The sequence below is a fragment of the Uranotaenia lowii genome, chromosome 3 (genome assembly GCF_029784155.1).
Source record: "Uranotaenia lowii strain MFRU-FL chromosome 3, ASM2978415v1, whole genome shotgun sequence".
Lineage (NCBI taxonomy): Eukaryota > Metazoa > Arthropoda > Insecta > Diptera > Culicidae > Uranotaenia > Uranotaenia lowii.
The window spans coordinates 272,650,622-272,665,848 of record NC_073693.1 but is presented as its reverse complement, the minus strand read 5'-3'; positions in this window follow the sequence as shown (position 1 = coordinate 272,665,848).

Here is a 15,227-nt window from a genome sequence, read left to right as displayed (position 1 = left end):
GTTGATCATCATCAATGTCCGACTCGTCCAGCGGTTCTTCCTTGTTGGCCGTCAACGGAGCTTTATTTTCGACCGGTTTCACTGAATACTCGAATTCTACAACATCTTTCTCGTTCTGGCTGCCCATCGACTGCATAAGGCTCTTTTCTTCCAGGCGCTCCTCCTCAACGAAGTTGGCATCGCGGCTGATGATAACCGTTTGTGTTGCTGGATCCAAGAAACGATAAGCTTTATGGTCCGACGAGTAACCCACAAAAGTTAGCTTCATCGATGCTGGGCTTAGTTTTTTCCTTTTCTGCTTGGCGATATGAACGTGTGCCGCACTCCCGAAGACTTTCAGGTGCGTCACATCCGGCTTCCTTCCATACCAGAGCTCGAACGGCGTTGTAGGAACGGACTTTGATAACAGGACGTTCTGCAAATAAACGGCAGTGTTCACCGCCTCGGCCCAGTAACACTCAGGGAGCTTGGCGTCGAACAACATACACCGGCTCATTTCGATAAGGTACCGTTTTTTTCTTTCTGCCACGCCGTTTTGCTGCGGAGAGTAGCTTGTCGTGAACTGCGCTTGAATGCCTTCCCGTTTGTAGAAATTTCTCAGCGCGCTGCCTGTGTACTCGCCACCTTGGTCGCTTCTGACCACTTTCGGCTTCCGACCAAATTGCGTTTTCATCATGGCCACGAATTCCATTATCTTCTCCGGAACTTCGCTTTTTTTCCGCAACAGATACAGGACACAAAATCTGCTGTAGTCGTCGATGACGGTCATAAAATATCGATGACCGGACACCGACACGTTTTCCACAGGGCCGCAAACGTCGGTGTGCACGAGATCAAGCACAGCACTAGATTTTCTTCCCACCGACTTCGGAAACGGCTTTCGGCTCATTTTCGCCTTCTGACAGCAGTCGCATCCCTCTCGTACTCCGCAATTGTACATCTTCAGTCCGACCACCAGATTTTTCTGCATCATCTCACCGACCGCATTGAGCTCACGATGCCCAAAGCGCCGATGCCACACATGCTGGCAGTCAATGTTATGGTGATCTTTTGCTGCCATGACCACTTCCTGCGATGTCTTCACCTTGTAGAGTCCGCCAGTCTTGACTGCGGTCGCCGCTTGTTGACCTCCGACGAGAATAGAGCATCCTCCTTCGTTGAATAGTACTTCTGCACCTTTTTCGACTAGCAGTGGTACAGATAGCAGATTCATTTCCAAGCTCGGCACAAACAGAACGTTGCCAAGGGTGATCTTCGTAGTTTATCCATTGTCATGGTAACACAACAATTGACCATCGCCAACACCTTCAACTTTTGCGATTTTTCCATCGGCCAGGCTGATCGTTTTCATAGGGCTTTCGACGATCTTGTTGAATAATTCTTTGTCGCCACACATGTGCCGGGACGCTCCTGAGTCCACAATCGAGTCACCAACATGAGTTTGCGTACTACCCATCAGAGCAAATGTTACGGATTGCTCTTCACTACGGGCAGCTTTTGCCTTTGGCGAACGACCTTTTTCCGGTTCCATTTGCTTCGCGTACAATCGACATTTCTTTTGTTTGTGGCCACTTTTCTTGCAGAAATGGCACACCAGCGATTTCTTTTTCCCGGTGAAACTTGTCTTCAGACCTGCATCCGACGTTCCGCTTTCTCGTTTTGCCACTTCGTCAAACAGCTTACTCTTCACCAGCTCCATTTTCAGCTCATCGTCGGAACGGCTCTCAAGTGCCGTCGTGAGCGTGTCGAAAGAATCAGGGAGGCTCCTAAGGACCAGCGCAACCATCAGTGGCTCGCCGAGATCCAGTCCAGCACACGACAGCATCGCAAACAGCTCTTCCAGTTCAAAAAGATGTCTCTGCATGTCGTCCCTGTCCTTGTACGTTTTGTTGCAGATCCTTTTCAGTACCGCAACCTTCGACCAGAGGGACGTTTTTTCGTGGTGCTTCATGAGGTTGTCCCAAGCTTCCCTGGCGGTCTTCGAGTTGCGTATCAGGGCATGTTGCTGATCCTCAACGAGCAGTGCAATCGTCGCTCTCGCTTTGCGATCTCCTCCCTTCCATACATCCGTCATCGGCGCCGGAGCTTCGTCCTCGATGTACTTCCACATGTCCTCACGAGTCAGCAGCATTTCAGCCTTGAATTTCCATACCGAGTAGTTGGAACCATTCAGCTTTACGATTGAAACCTTGCTTCCTTCCATGGCGATTCCCGAAACTTCCAGACTTGACAGTGAAAATTTTTTTTTTCTTCAAATAACGTCTACTGTGATCTGGGCCCACAACCTATTGGAGATTCGGAGGGCAAGTAAGGTTCGACTGAACTGTTTGGCTGTTAACTAAAGACTAAATTTTATTTCTTCATTCAATTATTCTATTCTAAAACTAGGTTGCTTCGATTCGTAACTACTCACAGGATTGCCATTTCGAAGCTTTAAATTTTTGAATTTTGTGTAAGTTCAAGAACTTCGAATTTTTATATAAAACAAAATTTTTCTTTTTTTTAATACTCATAAAACCCTAATCGAAATATCGAAAATACATGTGATCTCGATAAACATTATTCAAATTTAATATGAATTGCATAACCAAGTTTGAACCATGATTTAAAAGCAGCTTTTCATTTCTAATTTCTTATGGTTATTTGTACTGAAAATCAAGAATCCTGAACAGGGTACAGAATCCGAAATACGAAAATAGGAATAAAATTTGGGTTATCGTTATGGGAATTATGGAATAAGAACCTCCGAAATGGGTTTAATTTAATTCAAAATTTGGGACTTGAGATGGGTTTTTGAAATTTTGTTTTTAGTCTGGATTGTTACTCTTGATTAACCTTACTCCATTATCATAATTTGGTTCTGAATTCAAAATTTTGAGTGTAGAGTAGAAAATCTCGCTTGCTGTTTTGGATCCTCACGGGGGGGGGTTAACCCCCAAACCCCAGCCCCCCCCCCCCCCCCGTTCCTACGGCCATGATTGGGGATAACTGAATGCAGACCCCTTAAATAATACAATAAATCCATTTCCGGCAGGCAAAAGTTACAGTGGTTGTATATATGAAACGACCGAGAAGTTCACGTAGAATTACTACAGCCTATCCCGAGTCAATGTGTTTTTCGTTTCAAATAAGCATTCTAGAATAAAGTATGTCGAATTTTTTAAAGGAACTTAACTTCGAAAAAAATCATTCTTCCATAAATTGTCGTTTTAATAACTATTGATGGTCTAAATCGACCCATAAAGATAGTATGCAGCTTTTTCAACTGCATAACAAAAGGCGAATTAAATATAAGTATAAGCAGAAACAAGGCCGATGTCGTCGAAATTATGCGCCCGGCAGTTATGCAAATAATGTGATAAACACATGAGCTTTGTATCAAACGCTTGCAAGAAAAGCCTACAATGACTGCTTTGATCTAAACGCTTGACTCAGGGCAAAAGCTCTCAAACTGTTTTTAGTCTCATGCGTCTCGTTGGATTGGAATCAGTATCATGTTTTCATTTCCCTTAAGATCACATAGCAATCACTAGCTTAAACTGTTGCTTAAACACGAGATTCCCGAGGAAGCGTTAGATTGACCATGTTTTCATATCTACAAATAACAAAAAAAGGCCCTTTTCAGGGCCAAAATCTTAAAGAGAGTTGCGCTTGACTTTTCTTTTACATTAGGTGGATGACGAGTGCGTTGTGTTGGTGGTGCGTGATGGGTGGGTGGTGTGTGATGGGTGGGTGGTGTGTGATGGGTGGGTGGTGTGTGATGGGTGGGTGGTGTGTGATGGGTGGGCGGTGTGTGATGGGTGGGCGGTGTGTGAGGGGTGGGTGGTGTGTGATGGGTGGGTGGTGTGTGATGGGTGGGTGATGTGTGATGAGCTGTGGTGTGCGATGGGTGGTGGTGGTGCGTGATGGGTGGGTGGTGTGTGATGGGTGGGTGGCGGTGGTATTTGATGGGCGGGTGGTATGTTACGTGCGGGTGGTGTGCGATGGTGGGTGTTAAGCGAAGGGTGGGGATGGGGAGTGTGGTGGGTGAAGGTGGTAAGGGGGTTGCGGCTGTGTATGTGTGTGTGTGTGTGTGTGTGTGTGTGTGTGTGTGTGTGTGTGTGTGTGTGTGTGTGTGTGTGTGTGTGTGTGTGTGTGTGTGTGTGTGTGTGTGTGTGTGTGTGTGCGTGTGTGTGTGTGTGTGTGTGTGTGTGTGTGTGTGTGTGTGTGTGTGTGTGTGTGTGTGTGTGTGTGTGTGTGTGTGTGTGTGTGTGTGTGTGTGTGTGTGTGTGTGTGTGTGTGTGTGTGTGTGTGTGTGTGTGTGTGTGTGTGTGTGTGTGTGTGTGTGATGGGTTAGTGAGGTGGGTTAGTGAGGTTCTGAGCTGTCACAACACAACTTGCTTCCGCCGCTGTCGGTCAGCTCTGCTACTGCTCGTGTCACTAGTTTCAATTTCTCTGATACAATGAACCAAACCGTCAGTTGACCCCTTGTTTTATACCTTTCGTAGGCTGGAAATAACAAAACTCATGAAGGGGCGGGGCGTCTAATTTTTTTTCCATTTTCGAATAGCCAATCAACGTTGAGCAGGCTTGGTATGTCTTTTAAGAGAGATGTCTTTGAAAGAGGCGTTTTTCGTGACGCGAGATCGGTTCGCGAATTTCAATTTGCCCCCCTATAGTGTTGCCGTAAGACGTAATTCTACGTCAAAAAGTGATGCCTGACTAGTAGACACCTTGTAAGTAACTAATATTGAGCAGTTTAATAGATCGCAATTAGTGCAACCGATTTTTACGCAATGTGACAGATGTGTTCTGATCGAGAGAGAAATTTATGTTAAAACCGGATTTAAGAGATCAAATTCTTCGAGATGTCTACTCATGAAAAGGTTCCAATCAGATTCCAATTGGTTTTTCCAGGTGAATTTGTGTAAAATATCATGATTTTGCAAAGGTTTTGCTTCTTTGGTAAAGATCAATACATGACTTAAAAAAGTGTGCAAAGATAAAAAAGAGATTTTATGAGAAAGTAAGAATTTTTCTTGAAATCATTGACAATTTTTTTTATATATTTTTACATTAAATATCATATTAACACCTTTATTTCCTCCATAGAAAGTTTTTCGATCAATGAACAGTTTTTAAAATACACACGATTGTACTGCCTGCCTGTAGTCTGTAATACCAGAAAACAATTCCCGCCAATCATATCCTATGTTCCGGTTTTAGAGTGTCCGTCCCGGGATTTCCCGGGAATTTGAAAACTTCGGGAATACCCAATTCCCGGGAATCGAGGTTTCATTTCCGGGAATCCCCGACATGGATAAAATTATTTATCTAGAAAAGCCTGATAGCCTCTGGAACCCTTCTTATTGTTGTTTTTGAAAATAAAGTCATACGAAACTCATTTAGAATATGCCGATTCCTGTGACAGTAGACATTTTGCACCAATTAGGTGCAATTTTTCTATTCAAATAGTTAAGTTTAAAAATATTATATGTATTTCCACACCGTTTTCATTGAATGAAAACCCACAACACTTCTAAAAATATATGAGAAAAATAAAGCAGCAAGTAGGCAGCAATTCTTCATACAATTAAGGGTTAATAAAAAAATATATCTTTTTATATATCTGATGAATCCAAACTTTTTTTTCGTTTTTCTGACCACTTAACATGTTTGTTTTTCACATGAAAAAAAAAACGATGTCTTCTACATTTTTAAGTTTTGAAATTTATATGGCTTTCAAAGCCAGAGGTAAATAGGTGTAAATTTTCGAGAAAATACTATCTGCCTACTTGCTGCGTGATTTTTCTCATATATTTTTAGAAGTGTTGTGGGTTTTCGTTTCAGATTATTTTATAGTTCGTTTGACTGTTTATAATTAATCATTGTTGAAAATAGTTTCATTTATTTTTTTAAAAATGATTAATAAAAATCATTATGAAGAGTACATTTTGACCAAATGCTCGAAAGGTTCGAAAAGCTATATTTGAATCGAAGTGTATATATTTTACATGTTTTTGAATATTTCCCGGGATCCCGGGAATTCCCGGGAAACGAGCCACCAGATTTCCCGATTCCCGGGAAAGGGAAAATGGCCGGGAAACGGACACTCTAGGTTTAACGTGTTTACATTATAAGGTTCAGATTCTGTTATTTGAAAAATTTTTAATGGCACTCGTTTCGGTCTAGTCGAATTAAACTCGTCATTCACCTGAGAGTGCTTAAAATAAGTTTAAATTTAGGTATGGAATCTGTTATCATAAACGAACTGCGAATTACTCAGTCTGTTTAGGTTCATCATCCATCGACTTCCTAAATGGTACATGTCTTTATCTCGTTTCATTATGCAATGCCTAACCTATGGCAATGCTGCTTATCTCATCTTTTGCTTATATTTAGGAAGACTGTCAATATCGGCAGCGCTCTGTTCGTGGGTGTTTTCTCTAAATTATTCCCTGTTTTATCGTACACTGAACTCCCCATGCATGAGGACGCCAATGTACCAATTAGATAACGCATCCGCAGACCACTTTGCCATGCACAGAACGCACTGACTCATGTAGGTATATGCTTCACCTTCAATGATAATCAGCTAACTAATCACCTAGGGTCTAAAAGTTTTGGTGATTAAATTTAACACTAATCTACATTTAATTGGATTTTTTAAAGAGCCACACAATGTATCATCTGCTAGGGCTGCTCCATACAAAGAAAAAATATTTCACCAGATTTGACACCCTTTGATAAAACGATTCTTATCTTCAGGTTTCAATCGGGAATCGCCATCCCTGCTAACACTGAACTGTGTCAGGTCCATTTATCAAACTCTGTACATGCCCGCAGCTTGCCCTTATACGGACTTGTACGATTGGCCCTTTTCTGGATTTCCGAGCGATTACCGGGGAAGCAACAAGTATTATTGATTTGTCAATTCATTTGTCTTCCAATCCAACAACGAGTTAGGAACGAATAAGTTCTCGCCTCCACGACCCTGTACTCAATCTGATACCGCGCGACTGGACCCAACCGGGCAGGTTCCCTTCGATTATCTTATTTTTCTCGTTAATAAACGGCGACAGACCCAAATCACGCACACGCACTTTATCTTCGGGTTAGAAGTGGTTGTAAAAATTCTTCTAAAATATGTCATACATGCTTCCAGTTGTGTCTGCTAGAAGCCAACAACCACCGATCTAATATCATCCATTACAGCCGAACAACACTCGGATGACCCATCCAGTAAAGGTCTTGCAGATCCGTGGTTCAGATTATCTTGTTCCCGGAGTTGAAGGTGGCCTACGAGGGGTGCATTCGATTTCCACCTATATGGTTTGACAACCCTTAACTAATGAAATGTTAAATTTAAAGCATATACTAAGACCAGTTTAAGGGCTCTAAAATGAAAATTGACAAAAAATAAATTGGAGTGTCTTTTGAAGCGAATGTTGTGTACCTATTCAAAAAATTAAATTGTTCAAGAAATGTTATAGAGAATCATGAGAAAAAAAAATCGTTCAAGTTAAATCAAATAAGCAACTTGAACTGAAAGTAGATAATTTCCTACTGAGTAGACTATTCTGAAGGAAGTGTTTGAATTCAAAAACTTAGATTTTTTTTTCCAGTAAACCACACTTTTTCCAGTTTTAAGTCGTAGATGGCAGCACTATCTTGCATTTAAAACCAAATTGATTTTGAATATTGAATTTGCGGGTTTATTTAGGCACATAATATGATTTAGTGATCTAAATTTCCAAGGCATTCTCGCTGTACCAAGTACTTATTTATTGATCAATATCAACCAGCACACCTTAGTTATCAATTACCGCGGATGGATTAACATGGGTCTCAATACTCTCAATCCGCTTAACAGCAGGATAGTGCTGCCATCTGCGACTTAAAACAGAAAAAAAATGATTGATTAAAGAAATTAATAATTTTAAATGAGAAGCTTTTTTTTTATCCAAATTCAGTCTAGAATCTGTGTTTTATCATTTCACGTCAAGTTAATGAAGAAATTAAGCAGTTTGATATAATATTATAGTTCATATGTAAAATTTCTTATTAGAGGAGAGGCGGGCTTTATGGGCATATTGAGAAAAGTACTCATTTTCTCCCATATTCCAATAGATAGTAGTCTAAAAAGTTTATGCACATCAGCAAACATCTGTTAAAATCTCTTACATTTTTTGTGAAAATAATTTTATAATAAATGTAGTCAAAATAGCCGATTTCCGAAACCGGCGGGCTGAATGCGCATATTTATGTTTTAAGCTATTTTTCATTCACACTTGAAATATTTTGAAAATTTTTAATTTAAAATGGTAGAAACGGATGTCAAGCATATGTCAAGGCTGAAATTTTGGCTAAATTTAAGATATCACCAGTTATTAAACATGAAACTTAGTTAGGTACCGTAAACTGGGGGAACTTTGATCAGCGGGGTAGCTTTGATCAACATGAAATTTTTGCAGATTATCATGATTAACTTAGTATAAAGTTAAAATATCTGAAAACTGTTTACTACGTTTGAAAGCCTATAAATTGAGTTACAAATAAGCTTAATTTGATTTTTATTAGAAGATTTTTTATGTTACTTAAAATGTAATTTAAAAATCTTAAAATATCTGTTTTTTTGGAGGCTCATAAAGAAACATCTCTCCTGATCAAATTCAAGCATTTAGGAGCAAATGGGTTGTTAAATGTTAAATTTCAACTTTTTTCTTGGTAAAGGATTAGTTTAAGTGTTATTTTTACGGTCATTTGATGATTATTTTTGGATGTTGATGAAAAAACGGTCATTTTCCATGAAAAAGCCCGTGTAGAAAAATGGCTGAAAACCCTATCAAATGGTTAAGTTTGAAGAAAACAAGAACCTAGGAGCGGTGCGAGAACTTAGGGAATTGCATGAAGGTAAAATTTCATTAGTTTTTGAGGCCAAAAAATATTGAGAAATGTTTATAATTTTGCCCCTAAATGTATGCAGCAAAATTGTCCATCTTTTGAGTATCTTTGATTTTCAAAGAAAACGTTGAACAATTCAATTGCGTCCAAACAAAAAATTACTCTTATCGATGTTTTGAGCCTTCTTTGCAAAATGGCATCAAAACAATAAATTTGAAGATGTTGAGATACGTAAAAACCAAAGTTATCAAAGTTACCCCGAAACTCGAAGACTGGTTTTATAACAAACATTTTATTATTACCACCAATGTCGTTTGAATTAACTGCAATCAATGATCATGTTTAATACTCCTCACCTCAGTAAGTGTTTTAAAGCTTTTAGGTGTTACGAAAAAGCAACTTCTTCCAAAATATTCAAAAATGAATGAAAAAAGTGATCAAAGTTCCCCCAGTTTACGGTATGCTATATGGCCATATTTCATATTTATCGGATCAGTATTAAGCACTTCTATTTTCGCTGTAAGATTGTGATTTGGGCGTAGATTTAATGTTTCAATGATAAAAAGTAAAAAATTTATAAGACTTATCTATTTTTTCTTGATATAGGCTTTTAACCTGCCTGATATGAGCATTCAAAATCTGTCTTTATTCCAATGTCTGATCATTTCCAACTTTACCAAAAGCTTCAATTTGTTGGATTTTCGATAAGATGAATAAGAAAGAAAAACCATTGACATTTTCTACAGATTCTGTACGCATGATAATTAAAGTTCAATATATTTAAAAAAAAAACTGACAAAAATCTTTTTTAAAGTTTTTTAATATTTATGAATTAATTTAATAATTATATTTTTCTATACCATATGTCAAAAGCGTATTACCCGCAAACTGCACTGATTAAATATGTTGAATCTCCAGCCATATCGTCCATCGGCTGTAAGCGCATATTACCCAATATGCGCATTTAGGAACACTTTCCCCTACCAGAGGTAAATTTCTCAAAAACCCCTTCAAACCCTTTCGAATACTAGAAAATACCTAAAAATACAGTTATTTGTTAAAATAGTTCAAAGAATCATTGCATCATTACTCACTTTTACACTGTAAATGTTAAGAAATAGTCTTGATTTATCTAGAAAAACATAAGTGGTATTTATTATTCTTATTTCGCAACATTTTTTCATATTTTTGGTCCTCACCGCCAAGCATTTCATAAAAAAAACTTCTGCTTGATTTATCCGTCGAAAAATCTAAAACAAATTGCAGAATAAAATTTTAAAGATTTTCAATCATTCACATTTTAACAAGCAAAACATATTATTATTTTATTTACATAGTATTCCGTCTTACGACAAAACTTGACAAACATAATTCCTAAAATTCACTCGGTCCATGGCAACCGTTCTCCAATTTCTCGGGCACCCCACGTTCGCCAGATCACGCTCCACTTGGTCTAACCACCTCGCTCGTTGCGCCCCCGCTTGTCTTGTTCCTACCGGATTCGTAGCGAACACCTGTTTTGCAGGACAGTCGTCCGGCATTCTCGCAACATGTCCCGCCCAGCGTATCCGACCAGCCTTCACCACCTTCTGGATACTGGGTTCGCCGTAGAGTCGCGCGAGCTCTTGGTTCATCCTTCGCCTCCACACTCCGTTCTCCTGTACGCCGCCAAAGATGGTTCTTAACACTCGTCGCTCGAATACTCCGAGTGTACGCAGGTCCTCCTCGAGCAATATCCATGTCTCGTGCCCGTAGAGAACAACCGGTCTAATAAGCGTCGTATACAGGTTACACTTTGTGCGAGGGCTAAGTCTTCTCGACCGCAGTTGCTTGTGGAGTCCATAGTAGTAGCCTCCGGATCTCACGGCTGGTGTCATTGTCTGCGGTCACCAGTGAGCCGAGATAGACAAAGTCTTCGACTATCTCCAGCTCGTCGCCGTCGATCGTGACCTTGTTATTACTGGATAAGCGGGTTCGGTCGGTCTCGGATCCGCATCCTTCCTGCTTCGCGTTTCAGTTTGCGGTAGATCTCCTCCACCGCCGCAGATGATCTGCCGACTATATCAATGTCATCGGCAAAGCAGATAAGTTGACTGGATCTGTTGAAAATCGTGCCCCGCATTTCGCCCACCGCTCGTCGAATAACACCTTCTAGCGCCACGTTGAACATCATGCAGGATAGACCATCACCTTGTCGAAGCCCCCTGCGCGATTCGAATGAACTCGACAATTCACCCGAGATCCGCACACAGCACTGCGTTCCATCCATCGTCGCCTTGATCAGTCTGATCAGCTTCCCGGAAAAGCCGTTCTCGTCCATGATTTTCCATAGCTCGTTACGGTCGATCGTGTCGTATGCGGCTTTGAAGTCGATGAATAGATGGTGCGTAGGGACTTGGTGTTCACGGCATTTTTGGAGGATTTGCCGTAATGTGAATATCTGGTCCGTCGTAGACCGTCCCTCCATAAAGCCGGCCTGATGACTTCCCACGAATCTGTTTGCTTGTGGCGTTAGGCGGCGGAGTAGGATTCGGGACAACACTTTGTAGGCGGCATTGAGGACAGTGATCGCTCGGTAGTTCTCACAGTCCAATTTGTCGCCCTTCTTGTAGATGGGGCATATTACCCCCTCCTTCCACTCCTCCAGTAGCTGTTCTGTGTCCCAGATCCGGATTATCAACCGGTGTAGGCAATCGGCCAACCTGTCCGGGCCCATTTTGATGAGTTCAGCTGCGATGCCATCCTTCCCAGCCGACTTGTTTCTATTCAGCTGGCGAATGGCTTCCTTAACTTCACTCATCGTTGGGAGTGGCTCGTCTTCGTCGTTGGCTACGCCGGCGATGTACCTTCCCCCACCGTCTTGATCTCCTGCATGTGCGCCGTTCAGGTGTTCATCGAAGTGCTGCTTCCACCTTTTCATCACCTCACGATTGTCCGTCAGGATACCCCCGTCCTTATCCCGGCACATTTCGGCTTGCGGCACGAAGCCTTTGCGGGATGCGTTGAGTTTCTGATAGAACTTTCGTGTTTCTTGGGAACGATGCAGCTGCTCCAGCTCCTCGAGCTCCTCCTCCTCCAGGCGGCGCTTTTTCTCCTGGAAAAGTCGGACTCGCTGCCTCTTCCGCTGTCGGTGATTTTCCACATTTCGACGGGTGCCTCTCTGCACTACTGCCGCCCGCGCGGCATTCTCTTCGTCCATCACCCTCCTACACTCCTCGTCGAACCAGTCGTTCCGTCGAGATCGCTCCACATAACCGATGACGTTCTCCGCAGCACTGTTGATGGCTGTTTTGATGGTATCCCAACAGTCCTCGAGAGGGGTTTCGTCAAGCTCGCCCTCTGCCGGCAGCGCTGCTTCGACCGATTGCGCGTAGTCTGCCGCGACCTCAGGTTGCTTCAATCGCGCGATATTTAACCGAGGCGGGCGCCGGTTTCGCTCACTACGGAGAGTTTTGGGCGCATCTTCACCATCACCAGATAATGGTCCGACTCGATGTTGGCGCCCCGACAGGATCTGACGTCGATGATGTCCGAGAAGTGCCGGCTGTCGATCAAAACGTGGTCGATCTGTGATTGAGTTTGGTACGGTGATCTCCAGGTGTACTTGTGTGGGAGGCGGTGCTGGAAAAAGGTACTACGTACGGCCATTCGTTTGGAGGCGGCGAAATCAATAAGTCTGAGGCCGTTTTCGTTGGTCAGCTGGTGTGCACTGAACCTTCCAATTGTCGGTTTGAATTCCTCCTCCTGGCCGACCTGAGCATTGAAATCCCCGATGACGATCTTGATATCATGTTTTGGGCAACGGTCGTATTCACGCTCCAGCTGCGCGTAGAATTCGTCTTTGTCGTCACCGGTACTTCCGAGGTGAGGGCTGTGCACGTTGATGATGCTGATGTTGAAGAACCGGCCCTTGATTCTCAACCGGCACATTCGAGAGTTGATCGGCCACCACCCGATCACGCGCTTTTGCATCTTTCCCATCACTATAAAAGCTGTTCCAAGCTCGTGTGTGTTGCCGCAGCTCTGGTAGATGGCACGACCATCTGGGTACGTTCGTACCGTGGAGCCCTTCCAGCATACCTCCTGCAGCGCTACGATGTCGAATTTGCGGCTCTTCAATTCGTTGGAGAGAACGTGGGTACTGCCCACAAAATTTAGAGATTGGCAGTTCCATGTTCCAAGTTTCCAATCGCTAGTCCCTTTTCGTCGCGTGGGTCTTTGCCGATTTCCATCCGAAATTTGTTGTTCGTTGTTCGTTGCTTATGTTTTTTGTAGTCACAGGCTCGCAAGGCCCGCAGCTAACCCCACTATCTCGCAGGAGGACCGTCGTGATGTTGCTGTTTTGGGTCCCGAACACCACCAGGACGCTGTTGCACTTCGCACGCCGCCCCTGACATGGAGAACAGACGCGTACGAAGCCCCCTATCTCAGTCTGCATGCGACCAAAGCATCCACCGGGGTTGGGTACCCGATCTCCGCTAAGGTTGCTCGCACCCCAGCTAGCACCACGGGGAGGTAGAGAATCGGAGTTGCAGACAAGAGGTGATATGACCACTACCCGAAGGTTGGGTGTATGGGGTCTCGAGTTGCACATTGTCTACTTCACTAGCCAAACATATAATGGCACTATTTTCACTCACTGTATAATCGGAACAAAAAAAAAGAATTGAAGCCTTGATTCTGTTTTAAACGTTTTCGTTTTAATGGGTGTTCGGATCCAAAAACGGTCAGACTAAATTGCGTGTAAATCGCGTATTTCTTTACTTTAAAAAAAATCAAAGTTTATTTCATTTTGATGTTCAACATGTATAAAAGACGGAAAAAATGCTCAGTTTAGATTCCGGTTGACCTAGTCCAAATTAACGAGCCTTTCGTTTGACGCCTGCCATCAGATTTCACAGTCACTTAATCCACTTTCTTCGCCGCAGAACGCCAGTTTGCTGTGAACTGCTTATTGTTGCTAACAGTTTTTTGGGTCTTTTTATGGTTCTGCAGTATTTTACAATTGTGCGAAGTTCTGGTGTGTTGGAGGGGTTCTTATCTTCGAGCACAACTTGAATGTTTTTTTCCATAATGGTAGGATGCCAAATCTAGCCAAAACAGCACAGACTAGTCATGTTTCTTCAAAAAAAGCACCAAACGCTTTCACTCTTTCACGTAAATTTCCTGGTTGACGGTCCCGGTTGCCACAAAAATGTTGCTTTTCAATCATTTTTTTTTTTCGACAAAAAAACGGACCTGTGCCAAATTACAGCTCAATCCAATTTTATTTGGGGATTTCAGTTTGTTAACCCTCAAAAATCACCAAAAGTGGGATCAAAAAAAATCGGAAAAATCTAAAATTTTAATTTTGATGCCAAATGACACTATTAGATATGTGTTGTGAGCCTACTTGGTTGAATAATTTTACTGAATGAAAGCTATCACAAAACTCTTTAATTCAACCACCGTGGTTGAGTTTAATTTATTAATTAATTAATTCAACCACCGTGGTTGAGTTAAAAGAATCTTTCGATTACTTTCATTCAATGCCAAATGACTTAAAATGCATGAAACGTTAAAACCTGAAGTTATCTTGAAAAAAGTTGTCATAAACCGACTTTAGGATTTCTAAAATAACGTGAGGGGAGACCAAATCCGGAGGTTATAAAATTTAAATTATCATGCCAAAAGACTTAAAAATGCGTAGAACGTCGAGATCTGGTGTTATCTCGAAAAAAAATTCTAGAACTTGATCAGTTTTACATTGCGAAGCAAATAATGAAATATTAATTTTAGATTTCCATGCAACTCTTCCCAAAATCATTCTATTTTAACATTACTCAGAATTAGATGCAAAATGAAAAATATAATGGGAATTGTATAAACATTTATAAAAAGCTGTGTTAAAAACTTGTTTTACCATCTCTGTAAAACTACTCTTTATTACACTTTTTTTCAATAAATTGCCAACAAGCGTAACAAAAATTTTCAAAGATTCATATTTCGTATTCTTATTTAGTCATTCATGGTATAAATGTGGCGTTGAATCAATTAATTCAACTTCTATATATTTGCTTCAAAATTCCAACACATTTACGTCCTACTTTCAATGACCCTTAGAAGCTCTCAACGGCCTCTGTAAGCGTTAGGTTTAAAGTGTTTTTGGTTCTTTATTGATTCGAACACTTTAAAACTGAAACTTTCTCACAAACTGTGTGCAATGGTACAACAGTCACAAGTTGCTTATTTTCTTTTGGTTTATATTTTCTCATGGATAATAAATTGATGGTCTATGGGTTTTAAAAAAGAAAATATCTGTAATTTTTTTTTAGATTTTTTTAATAGAACAATTTTTGTCCTAC